We start from the raw sequence: 13,350 nt of genomic DNA, 5'->3' as shown, positions 1-13,350 counted from the left end.
CAGGAAGCGTGTTCCAAGTTTTGATAACCAGCTGGTCTGTGGGTTAAACTTTTTTCATTTCTGTCCACTCGCCAGTTCTGCTTGCTGTCATGCAAGTCTTTTAAATGCAAACATTGCTTGTTGAAGGGATAAGTGTTATGGATTGAGCCAGGACTCTTATTTTTTAGTTTTTTTACCTTCGCACTAGTTCTGTTTTTCATTGAGTTACTTCCTGTTTTATTTTGTTTTCTCTCTCTCTCCCTCTTGTTTCAGGTGTCTTTACTTCCCCTTCCTCGTGTGTGCTCCCTCCCCCTCCTGTTGATTACCTGCTCTGCCCTAATGTGCCTCACCTGTGTCCTATTGTCTTCCCGCCCTCCTTTGTATAAAGTCTGTGTGTTTCTTCTTTATCCAAAACGGAGAAAGACAATGTCGAAAGAAACTTTGGCCGCTTGTTGACAAAGCCCGCAAAGCAGATAAAAAGACTGCATGGCATAGTCCAGATGTGATCATTGAAGGAAAAAGAATTACTGCTGACTGTGAAGCATGTCATTTAATACGCAACTAGGTTTGTCCCTTTTGCATGGATTTCACAGCTGAATGTTTTTCTTGTGGAGGGTGGAAAAAGAACTATTTATAAAAGAGTTGTTAGACTTTTAAAAAATATATATATATTTCAAAAATATTACGTTGTGGCTTCAAATTAGGGTGATTTCACACGAAAAAGGAAGTCCTATAACTTCTGTGTTTACCATCCGATCTTTACCAAATGTAACATGTATGATCAGAGTCTGACCTTAAACACATCTATGCAACAATATTGAGGTTTTGACAGAGCACCACCTACTGGCTACACAAAATGTTGTGTTTTCATAGGTTTTTCTGCCTGCTCCTCTGGCCTGTTTTGAGTAGGCTCATGAAAATTGGCACACATGTATCACCTCCAGACTCACAAAAAAGTCTCTTGAACCCCCCCTCCAAACCTAACAGGAAGTCCACCGTTTTGAATTTTATGTTCATTTTTGTCGATTTCTGACCCTGCTACAAAACTTTTCATGCCTCACATACTTCACCCAATCGAGCTGAAATTCACTGTGTCCACTCAGGACACCATAGGGAATAAACGCATTCAAAAACTCTTTCAAAAGTGTTACGGTGTGGTGGGGGCGTGGCCTCAAATTTGACCATTTGCCATTACAAAGGAACTTGCTCTATTTTCTGCAGTACCACCAACATACTTAATGCAATGTGGACAAAATCTTACAGTACTGCTATAGACCTAAGTCTGAACAGATATATATGTTAATATGATGATACGGTCATAGCGCCACCTATGGGCAACATCAAATTTGTCTTGTAAACATGTGTTTGTTGTATATCTCTGAAAATGAGAGGAGAGGAGAGCATAGGAGATGAGAGCATAGGAGAGAGGACTGCGATGGCCCCGCGGATCGCAAGGTGTGCGAGGGCCCGCAATGCTGCTTGCAGCTTTAGTTACTATGTATTTTATAGTTACTTAAACTGAAGACAAACCAGTTTACATTCATTTGCACTAGCAAGCCTACCTTTTTATTAAGGCTTACACCTTTTCTTTAGTTTTTCTTACATTGTGCTCTTTTTTATTTTCTTTCACTGATACTGGAAAATTTTAAAATCAACTCCTTGAAAATAATCTCACTTAATGCTAGGGGATTAAGCAACAACATAAAAAGGAAAGCATTACTCCTGTTTCTTCGAAAAACAAATGCCAATATTATTGTCACGACCTGGTGTTTATTAGGGCCCGAGCACCGAATGGTGCAAGAGCCCTATTGAAATGCAAGCGTTTATTATTAGGGCCCGAGCACCGAAAGGTGCAAGAGCCCTATTGAAATGCAAGGAATTATTATTATTATTAGGGCCCGAGCACCGAATGGTGCAAGAGCCCTATTGAAACGCAAGTGTTTATTATTATTATTATTATTATTATGATTAGGGCCCGAGCACCGAAAGGTGCAAGAGCCCTATTGAAATGCAAGCGTTTATTAGGGCCCGAGCACCGAGTGGTGCGAAGGCCCTATTGTAATTGCTGTGTTTATTATTATTATTCTTATTATTTGCCTGCCTGTTTAACTGCATTTTTCACCCCTTTGCCATGCACGAAAACTCACGAAACTTTGCACACTCATCAGGGGTGGCGAAAAATTTGATATTTTGTGGTCGCTGCAAAGGGGCGGGGCAAAATGGCTCTACAGCGCCCCCTTGAAATTTTCAAAACACCCCTCCCTCGCATTTGGCTTAGTTTGGAGTAGGTGCACGAAAATCGGTACACATGTTTATCATACCAAGACGCACCAAAAAGTCTCTTGACACCATGACCTTAACCCAACAGGAAGTCCGCCATCTTGGATGGAAAATGGCGATTTTGGCGATTTACACCATTGGTATGTGAGCGAACTCCTCCTAGAGCTGTAGCCCGATTGACCTGAAATTTGCTGGAGGTCACCTAAAGGACCTGCTGATCAAAAGTTATCAAAAGCTTTTCTCTAACTTACAGGGCGTGGCCTCTGTGGCTCGCCAAAGTCTGGCGACGATTCATGATTTCGCCATGTAACTTTGAACGGCTCTCACGCCTGCATACTTTATCCAAACGTCTTCAAACTTTATGAGCATGACGAGGGCTCCGCCCTGAACACCTCCATATGTTGAAACCCTTACTTACTCGTGGCGCCCCCTGCTGGTAACAGGAAATGGCCTCTTTTTACTCTGACGTGTACTGCTCCTACATAGTTGACAGCATCAACTTCATTTCACCTCTAGAACCTTCCCAACTAGTTGGTGAAGCTACACTATGAAGGGCGTGAAGCTGCGTGCAATGGTGTCCGTGTGGCGGGGCGCCAACTGTCGATCCTTCGCCGTGAGATTACGTTTGAGTATTTAATGACCTTAATGACCTTCTATGATCATGAAAATTCATACACACATTCTCGGGGGCATGTACTAGCAACTGATGGGGGTCTCGTAAGTGGGCGGGGCAAAATGGCTCAATGGCGCCCCCTTGAATTTTTAAAATACCCCTCTCCATAGGGGTTTTTTTGGAGTAGGAAGACAAAAATCGGCACACACACAGAACACGTCCAGGCGCACATAAAAGTCTCTTGCACCATTGATCTAGACCACACAGGAAGTCAGCCATTTTGATTTAGACGGTCAAATTTCAGCGATTTCCACCTTTGGTATGCGGATGAACTCCTCCTAGGGATTTCGACCGATTGACTTCATATTCGGTCGCTGTCACCTAGAGACCATGCTGATCAAAAGTTATCAAAAGCTTTTCTCTAAGTTAAAGGGCGTGGCCGCTGTGGCGTCACTTCGCCATTCAAACACGAACAGCTCTCTCTCCTACATACTTGCTCCAAACGGCTTCAAACTTTCTGCACGTGGTCAGAGCCCCTCCCTGAACGTCTCTATGTCATCATGATCTATGGCGCTCCCTTGTGGTGGAGACAGGAAGTGCCATGTTCTTCACTGACATGCACTCTGTAATCCTTCCCTGTCATTACACAGCGAAATGAGGATCACAGATTTGACGTCCCACAGAGACACCTGTGTGGTTTTCTGTATCATGCTGCCCGTGGCGGTGGCGACTGTTGAACATTCGCCATGAAACATCAACTGCTTATAACTTCGCCGTGCATCGTCCTAGCGTCCTCAAATTTTTTTCATGTCCTAACGGTCCGTCCCCCCACACGTCTGCATGCTCATGAGTCACCTGCACAGCGCCACCTACAGGAAACCGGAAGTAACTGCTTCTGGACATTTTTCATGTATGAATCAAATGTTTTTTGAGGTTTGATGCACAGACGGGTCTCCACTATTCTCATGGTGTCTGGCTCCACCCAGTGGACACATACGGTACTGCAACTGATATAACTCCACCACGGATGCTCCTAAAATCCTCAAATTTTTTACATGTGATACAGACCCGACCCCGACCACGTGTGGACATCTGTGGACAGCGCCACCTACTGTAAAGAGGAGGTTACTGCACACTAACAATTTTTACATATATTGAGAGATTTGTTGCACTGACACATCTCTGCTTCTTCCCACCGCTGGCAAAATCGGCGCAGCTCGTGGGGGGAGCGGGGGTGGGAAGGGACGGTGTGACGGGGAGGGGGCGGTCGCGCGGAGTGCGAGGGCCCGATCATCGCTGCTTGCAGCTTTAATTATTATTATTATTATTATACGTATTTCTCGTTCTGCCCACGGTATCACGATTTTGACCCCCTGAACGTGCTCAAAAACTCACCAAATTTGGCACAAAATTGTCCCCCGACGAAAATCGCAACTTGACACTGTCGCCATTGGCGGGCGTGGCCACATGTCTCTGCAGCGCCCCCTAAAGTGTGAAAATATTCACTGCAAGTGCTACAGACTTCAGACTTGGTACACTGATGTATCGCCTCGTGACAAGAAAAAAAGCCTCTTGGGCGAAAATTCCACGATGTACAGGAAGTCCGCCATTTGGAAAAACCATGCCTTGTTCCAATTTGCACACCCCACAGTTTTGCGAACTCCTCCTAGTGGAATTGCTTGAATACGGCTGAAAATTGGTGCACTCGCCCTTAAGGGCTTAGGGACCAAAAGTTATCAAAAACCCAGCACTTCGTCATACGGTCTGGCTGTGGCACCACCACGAAGTTGACCCTTCGCCAACGCACAGGAAATTGATGTGTTTGTGCCTGTATCTCCTACATACTTCATCCAATGTAAATGAAAAAAATCAGGCACGCTGCGCCTGTCATTCTGAACAGATTGATATGCTCATGGGCTGATTCACTCATAGAGCCACCTACTGGCAGTATGAATTATGTTCAGGCTGATTATCCATGTTCCACACCTCGTATTTGAATGAACTCCTCCTAGGGAAATACTCTGACGGACCTGAGATTTTGTCACCTGGTTCTGAAGACATGGCTGAGCAAAAGTGCCGATTTTTGTCTTCCTAGTCCACAAAAACCCCTATGGAGAGGGGTGTTTAAAAAATTCAAGGGGGCGCCATTGAGCCAATTTGCCCCGCCCACTTACGAGACCCCCATCAGTTGCTAGGACACGCCCTCGAGAACGTGTGTATGAATTTTCATGATCATAGAAGGTCGTTAAGGTCATTAAAAACTCAAACGTAATCTCACGGCGAAGGTTTGACAGTCAGCGCGCCGCCACACAGACGCCATTGAATGCAGCTTCACGGCCTTCATAGTGTAGCTTCACCAACTAGTTGGGAAGGTTCTAGAGGTGAAATGAAGTTGATGCTGTCAACTATGTTGGAGCAGTACACGTCAGAGTGAAAAGAGGTCATTTCCTGTTACCAGCAGGGGGCGCCACGAGTAAGTAAGGGTTTCAACATATGGAGGCGTTCAGGGCGGAGCCCTCGTCATGCTCATAAAGTTTGAAGACGTTTGGATAAAGTATGCAGGCGTGAGAGCCGTTCAAAGTTGCATGGCGAAATCATGAATTGTCGCCAGACTTTGGCGAGCCACAGAGGCCACGCCCTTTAAGTTAGAGAAAAGCTTTTGATAACTTTTGATCAGCAGGTTCTTTAGGTGACCTCCAGCAAATTTCAGGTCAATCGGGTGAAAGCTCTAGGAGGAGTTTGCTCACATACCAATGGTGTAAATCGCCAAAATCGCCAACTTCCACCCAAGATGGCGGACTTCCTGTTGAGTTGAGGTCATGGTGTCAAGAGACTTTTTGGTGCGTCTCGGTATAATAAACATGTGTACCGATTTTTGTGCAGCTATGTGAAACTATGCCAAAGTGCAGGAGTTTTGAAAATTCCAAGGGGGCGCTGTAGAGCCATTTTGCCCCGCCCATTTGCAGCGACCACAAAATATTGCAATTTTCGCCACCCCTGATGAGTGTGCAAAATTTGGTGAGTTTTCGTGCATGGCAAAGGGGCAAAAAAGGGCGGTTTAGAGGTGCAAATAATAATAATAATACCAGCAATTACAATAGGGCCTTCGCACCACTCGGTGCTCGGGCCCTAATAATAAAAAACATTACAATTACAATAGGGCCTTCGCACCACTCGGTGCTCGGGCCCTAATAATAAAAAACATTACAATTACAATAGGGCCTTCGCACCACTCGGTGCTCGGGCCCTAATAATAAAAAACATTACAATTACAATAGGGCTCTTGCACCTTTCGGTGCTCGGGCCCTAATAATAATTAAAGTTGCAAGCAGTGATGACGGGCCCTCGCAGCCCTTGCGGTCTGCGGGAGTCGCAGCCGCCACCTCCCCTATCGTCCCACGACCTCTCTTCCAGCTGTACCGGCACGAGCTTTGGTCTGCAGGGCAGAAGTGTACAGCAAAACACACGTACCAAAGACAGGTCCTCCGGCCAGTAGGTGGCGCAGTGACTGTAGCATATCAGCATGTCAATCTGTGCAGTGTCCGATGTGCAGCATGACTGTCAAGTTTCATCCACATAGGATGAAGTATGTGGGAGACACAGCCAAAAAGACATCTATTTCCTCTGCGTTGGCGAAGGGTCAACTTTGTGGCGGCGCCACGGCCAGACCGTGTGACGAAGTGCTGCGTTTTTGATAACTTTTGGTCTCTAATGCCTTAAGAGTAACCAGACCAAGTTTCAGATGGATGAAGTGCGGGGAGTGAAAATTACAAAATGGCGCAGGTTTTTCAAAATGGTGGACTTCCTGTGCGTTTTAGAGTATACCTCCAAGAGACTTTTTTTCTTGTCTAGAGGTGATACATATGCGTACCAATTTTCATGTCTGCAGGTCAAACGGGGAAGCAGATCTCATTCCAGGGGGCGCTGCAGAGCCATGTGGCCACGCCCACATATGACGATGAGGTGATATGAAAAGGTGCACAGGGGCTGATGTCACGATAGAGTAAGAGGCAGGTAGGATGAACAAATCAAGAAAGACAGCAGCTTTCTCTATGGTGGCGAAGGGTCACCTTTGTGGCGATGCCCCGCCCACACGCTGTAACATCAAGCTGTGTTTTTGATAACTTTTGCTTGACCATGTCTTCAGAACCAGGTGACAAAATCTCAGTTCTGGCAGAGTATTTCCCTAGGAGGAGTTCGTTCAAATACGAGGTGTGGAACATGGATAATCAGCCTGAACACAATTCAGACCGCCAGTGGGTGGCGCTATGAGAGTTTGTGGTCATTAGCATAGCAATCTGTCTTGATAACTTTTGCTCAGCCATGTCTTCAAAACCAGGTGACAAAATCTCAGGTCTGTCAGAATGCTATGCAAAAACTAATAATGCAATAAAGTAAATTTTTTTACTGATGTTTGACATGACCAAGACTGTAATAAAGGTTAAAAAAAATCCAGTCCACATTCACCTTTTCTATTAAAAATGAGCCATTTTGTGTGTTTTTTTTCCAATTTTCAGCACCACCCCTTATAAAATTGGCGAGACAGGATTGTCTTGAGGCACAAATCTGGGGAAGGACACAAAAAAATTTCTGCTGCTTTGAAGGTCCCAATGAGCACAGTGGCCTCCATTATTCATAAATGGAAGACAGTTGGAACCACGAGGACTTTTCCTAGAGCTGGCCGGCCGTGTAAACTGAGCGATCGGGGGAGAAGGGACTTAGTCAGGGAGGTGACCAAGAACCCGATGGTCACTCTGTCAGAGCTCCAGCGTTCTTCTGTAGAGAGAGGACAGCCTTCCAGAAGGACAACCATCTCTGCAGCAATCCATCAATCAGGCCTGTATGGTAGAGTGGCCAGACGAAAGCCACTCATTAGATATCCTGGATGAAAACCTGCTCCAGAGCGCTCATGACCTCAGACTGGGGGGAAGGTTCTTTTTTCAGCAGGACAATGACCTGAAGCACACAGCCAAGATCTCAAAGGATTGGCTTCAGAACCACTCTGTGAATGTGAGTGAGTGGCCCAGCCAGAGTCCAGACTTGAATCCGATTGAACATCTCTGGAGAGACCTGAAAATGGCTGTGCACAGCTCCAACCTGATGGAGCTTGAGAATTACTGCATAGAAGAATGGGCAAAACTGCCTAAAGATAGGTGTACTAAGCTTGTGGCATCATATTTAAAAAGACTTGAGGCTGTAATTGCTGCCAAAGGTATTAAGTAAAGCAAAGGCTGTGCATACTTACGTAAACGTGATTTCATAGTTTTCTATTTTTAATTAGTTAAAAAAATATCAAAAAAAGGGGGGGGGGGCGCTAGTGTGCAATAATGGAGTAAGACATGTTTTGCTGAGCTCCATGTCAATTCCCCTCAAGTCGCAATTAAACCACTGCACCCAACCGCTACTGTGCATTTTTTGATTCCTGAGCTACTTTGCAGATTGCTGTTTCATTATGCCAAAAAGGGAGGACAGCCAAAGCCAGAAATCTCATCACGGTGGCTCCGCGGCTGTTACCAACAACGATATCCTAGCCGCCATTACGAAAACAACGTGCCGAGCTAACTAAAGTCTCTACACTTATGGACGATTTGAAGAAGTCCATGGGGGGGAACGTCTCGACTCAATTGAGGCATGCTTGTCTACACTACAAAATAAGCACACTGAGACAGAGCGCTGTATTGGTAACATGGATGAGGCTCTCTCCTCTGCTGACCATCGCATCACAGCTTTAGAAGCTACTTGCAGGGAGCTACAAGTGGCTAACGGTCTCATCAAAGCCAAGGTAAATGATTTGGAGGGACGCTCTCGCAGGCTGAACATCAGGATCGTCGGGATAAAAGAAGAGTCAGAAAGTGGGCGCCCAACTGATTTCGTTTCAAAGTTACTCCCGGAGCTGCTTGGCCAGGATAATTTTAGCAGACCCATCAAGATTGATAGAGCGCACCACAGCCTGAGACCTAAGCCTATGCCTAACGAACGGCCACGGGTTATTATTGCCAAGGTCCACAACGACCGTGATGTGAGTGATATTCTCCGTCTCAGCCAACAGCATGCTCCACTTTCATACCGCGGAGAGAAGGTTTGGATTTTTCCTGATTATACAGCGGAGGTGTCAGCTCAACGGCAAGCTTTCAGTGCTGCTCGGAAGAAGTTGGTTGACGCAGGAGTTAAGTGCTACCTGTGCTTTCCGGTTAAACTCCAGGTGGTGCACAACAACAAAGTCAGTGTGTTTGAGTCACCAACGGATGCTGAGCGTTTTGCTGATTCTGTTGTGGACACAGCCTGATTTGTACTGTTTAACCGGCTGCACTACTGTATACTTTTGATTGAGAAAGGTCTTTACCTTTTGTGATTTACATTGTTTTGTTTTTGCTAAAGTAGCTTTTGCATTCTTTATATGCTTCTTATCACGACGTTTGATAGGTGCAGATTTATTTATTTCATCTTTATGTCTTATAAATGGGGAACACACGGGCTGTCAGGTAGAGTTAAAGAGTTGTTTTAGCTCAGCTGGCTCCGTTATCCGGCAGCCTCCAGTACAGTATGTGGGATCTGCCGCTTTGTTCTTTGTTGTGGCTTTGGGTAAGTTTTGGGGAGAATGTTGTTTGTGTTTGCTGTAGTACTGCCACTCTGTCAAATCTCATGTCGGTTTACAATTGTCATATTTTTGTTTTAAATACTGGATAAACAGTCTCAGTTGTTAGGAGCAAGCCCCATCACTTTTACTTCATGGAACTGTAAAGGTCTTGGTGGTCCCTTAAAGAGGGGCAGAGTACTTGCACATCTTAAATCTATGTCTTCTGATATTATTTTTCTACAGGAAACCCACATTCAGCCAACTGAATGGGGGCGTTTAAGAGCCTTATGGATTTCTCAAGTATATCAAGAGAGGTCGCTATCCTCATCCTTAAAACTGTCCCATTTGTTTTCAAGTCCATGGTTTCAGACCCAGGTGGGAGATTTTTTCTTGTCACAGGCTCTATTAATTCACTTCCTTTAGTTCTGTTAAACATCTATGCTGCAAATTCTGACAGCCCTGACTTCTCCTGTAAAACATTCGATTTTATCTCTGAATATACTGATCATAATATACTCATTGGAGGGGACTTCAACTGCTATTTTGACCCCCTCGTAGACCGATCTTCAACTAAACCCCCCACTCCTTTAAAATCTGTGCCGGTCCTCAATAGTTTGATTGACTCTTTGGATGTGGTGGACATTTGGAGGCTTCAGCATCCCACTGAGAAGCAATATTCGTTTTTTTCTCCTGTACATGGTAGTTTCTCTCAAATTGACTATTTTCTGATCAGCTCCAGCTTAATATCAAATGTAGTATCCTAGTCTCTGACCATGCCCCTCTTTCACTTAAGATCAGCTTCAACATCGGGCCCCCTCAGCACAACTGGAAATTTAATCCTTCTTTATACTCAGACAATGTTTTTTGTGAATATATTGTTACTAAGATTTCAGATTTTTTATCTACCAATGACAATGGTGCAGTTTCTGATTCGACCCTTTGGGAGTCTTTTAAGGTGGTACTGAGAGGTTGCATCATTTCGTACCAGTCATTTGCTAAAAGAGCTAGGCCAAAACATCTGTCTGACACTGAGACTAAGCTTGCTGCTTTAGAGGAATCATATCGTATTTTGAAAACTGAAGATACTCTTAATGCCATGTTGAAAATAAAAAATGAATATAACCATATGCTCGGGGAGCAGGTATTAAAACATATTCGAAAGCTTAAGCAAGCACACTTTGAGTTAGGTGATAAAGCCGATAAACTGCTTGCCAGGCAGCTAAAAGGAGTTCAAGCTGAAAGAGCGATCCACAAAGTTTTTTCTTTATCTGGACAGTTATTAACTGATCCCAGTCTGATTAACGATAGATTTTTCCAATATTACAGTCAGCTCTATAGTTCTAAATCAGATGCCACTGATGCTGACATATTTAGCTTTCTCAATTCATTGGAGATTCCAGTTTTGAATGAATCATCTAGGCTTGAATTGGACTCTGATTTGACTCTTGAAGAAATCAAATCTGCAATTCGCTCCCTGCCTAATGGCAAAGCTTGCGAGCCAGACAGGTTTGGAATTGAATTTTATAAAACTCATATAGACACTATTGCTCCACTCTTACTCTGGATGGTAAATTGTTCTGTGAAGGAGGGCGTATTTCCAGGAACATTATATGAAGCACAAGTTTGCCTCCTCCTAAAAAAGGATAGAGATGCAACTAATGTTGCCTCATATCGCCCCTTAAGATTACTAAACAGTGATCAAAAAATTATTGCAAAAGTTCTGACTAGTAGGTTGAGTAAATATATTGGTACACTCATTTATGCTGATCAGACGGGGTTTATTCCTGAAAGATTTTCCTTTTCTAATACTCAACGTTTGTTAAATATTATGTATTCTACTAAACTTTCATTCAAACATTCAGTGGTTATATCCCTGGAAGCCCAGCAAGTCTTTGATCAGATTGAATGGAATTACATGTTTGCTGTGCTTGAAAAATTCGACTTTGGCAGGAGCTTTATAACCTGTCTAAAAATGCTTTACGCTTACCCTTAATCCACTATATTGACTAACTATAATAGATCCCCCACCCTTTTGCTTCAACTTCGAACTCTACAGGGGTGCTCACTCTCTCCTATGCTCTTTGCCCTGGCCCTTGAGCCTCTGGCCATTTCAATTAGACATTGTTCTCAAATCACAGGAATAGTTTGTGGCCCCAGTGAATACACCATCGGTCTGTATGCTGTCGACGTTGTCCTGACTCTAGCGGATGCTAAGAAGTCCCTTTCTCCCCTTCTTAAGCTGATAAGTGATTTTGGACAGCTCTCTGGATTTACTGTAAACTGGGCAAAAAGTTTGTTTATGCCTTTGTCTGATGGCCTAGACTCCACTTTTTTGGATAATTTGCCCCTCAAAATTGCTAAGGAACATTTTACATACTTAGGCATTGTCATCCCCAGAAACTCAAAGCTGCTGTTTAAGGTCTGGAACATGACTGATAGGTGGAAACTCCTCCCTCTCTCTCTAATTGGCCGTGTTAATATTATTAAAATGGTAGTACTCCCTAAATTTGTATATTTCTTTCAAAATATGCCTATATTTCTTACATCTTCTTTTTTCAAAGCATTGGATTCCATGGTCATGCCGTTTATTTGGGCTAACAAGCCTCCCCGCATCTCTACGGTCACAGGTTGAATCAAGTAGAGCATTAACATTGACTGGGGCGTCATTAAAGGCTAATTTGTTTTCTCATCTAAATCCACCCACGAAACAACTGAAGGCTGATTTCATCCTCCACAATTCATTGAAGATTTTAAAACAGATCAGGGGAGTGCTTGGCCTTCCACAGTTATCTATCCACTCACCTATATGTCAGAACCTCTGTTTTAAACCAGGGCTTATGGATGCGGTCTTTGCACAATGGTCAAAAAAGGGTCTGTCTGTAATTAAAGATCTTTACATTAACAAAAAATATGCATCTTTTACGCAACTTCAGACTAAATTTAATCTCCCCCCTGGGCACTTTTTCTGGTACTTACAGATCAGGCACTTTGTTAGGCAGTCAGTTCGTAGTTATGAAACCATCCCCTGTCAACATGCTTTTTATGAGCTTATGTTGAGGAATCCCAACTCTAAACATTTAATTTCACATTTTGTTTCCCTTTTTCCACTGGCAACCTCCTTGCTACACATTAAGGAAGCATAGGTTAAAGAAATGGGAACTGATATTCCAGATGACTTGTGGACAACTGGACTGAATCGAATCAAAGCATGCTCCGTGAATGCTAGACTCCAACTCATCCAGTTTAAAGTTATTCATCGCCTGCATTATTCAAAGACCAAACTTAACAAGATCTTTCCTTCCATTTCTCCTACGTGTGATAGATGTAATCGGATGAGGACTTTAACTCACTTATTTTTGACCTGCCCTAAGCTTGATACATTTTGGACTGATATTTTATATATCTATATATATATATATATATATATATTTGTATAGTACTATTTACTACTATTTAGAAATTTGACCCCTGACGGCCTATTGGTGATATTAGGATGCTCCAGTGAGTCATTGTCTCTTCCCCCCACTCTGCAGTATGCGCTAATGTTTGGATTGGTTATTGCTAAACGAATAATACTAAGGGAATGGAAATCTGCCTCTTCACCTTGTTCTAAGAAATGGCTGAATGAACTGGTTTCCTGTTTGTACCTCGAAGAAGTGTGTTACAAACTTTCTGATGCTTACTCCAAATATCATGCCATTTGGGGTCCCTTTATGGATCACATCAACAAAGGAGAAAGACATTCTCTACAGACAACTTAAACAGACTGGAGCACCGGGCCTGGCATGCATCCATATCGCTTCTGCTCCTCTATGGTGGCTTAAACCTTGGGACTTGCTTTTAATTTATACTCTTTTTTGCACACTTCATTTATATGTACAGACATGTTGAATTTGATTTG

General features: G+C 43.6%; 1 protein-coding gene across 9 annotated transcripts in view; it reads right to left on the bottom strand.

The window, feature by feature from the left end:
* The window catches only part of LOC114436041 (plexin-B1-like), a 135,352-nt gene that overhangs the window by 82,911 nt on the left and 39,091 nt on the right, over window positions 1-13,350 (bottom strand). The gene's annotated exons all lie outside the window — the stretch shown is intronic.

This window comes from Parambassis ranga, chromosome 5 (genome assembly GCF_900634625.1).
Source record: "Parambassis ranga chromosome 5, fParRan2.1, whole genome shotgun sequence".
Lineage (NCBI taxonomy): Eukaryota > Metazoa > Chordata > Actinopteri > Ambassidae > Parambassis > Parambassis ranga.
Note: the sequence above shows the minus strand (reverse complement) of the source record. Positions and strands in the feature narration are given on the sequence as shown.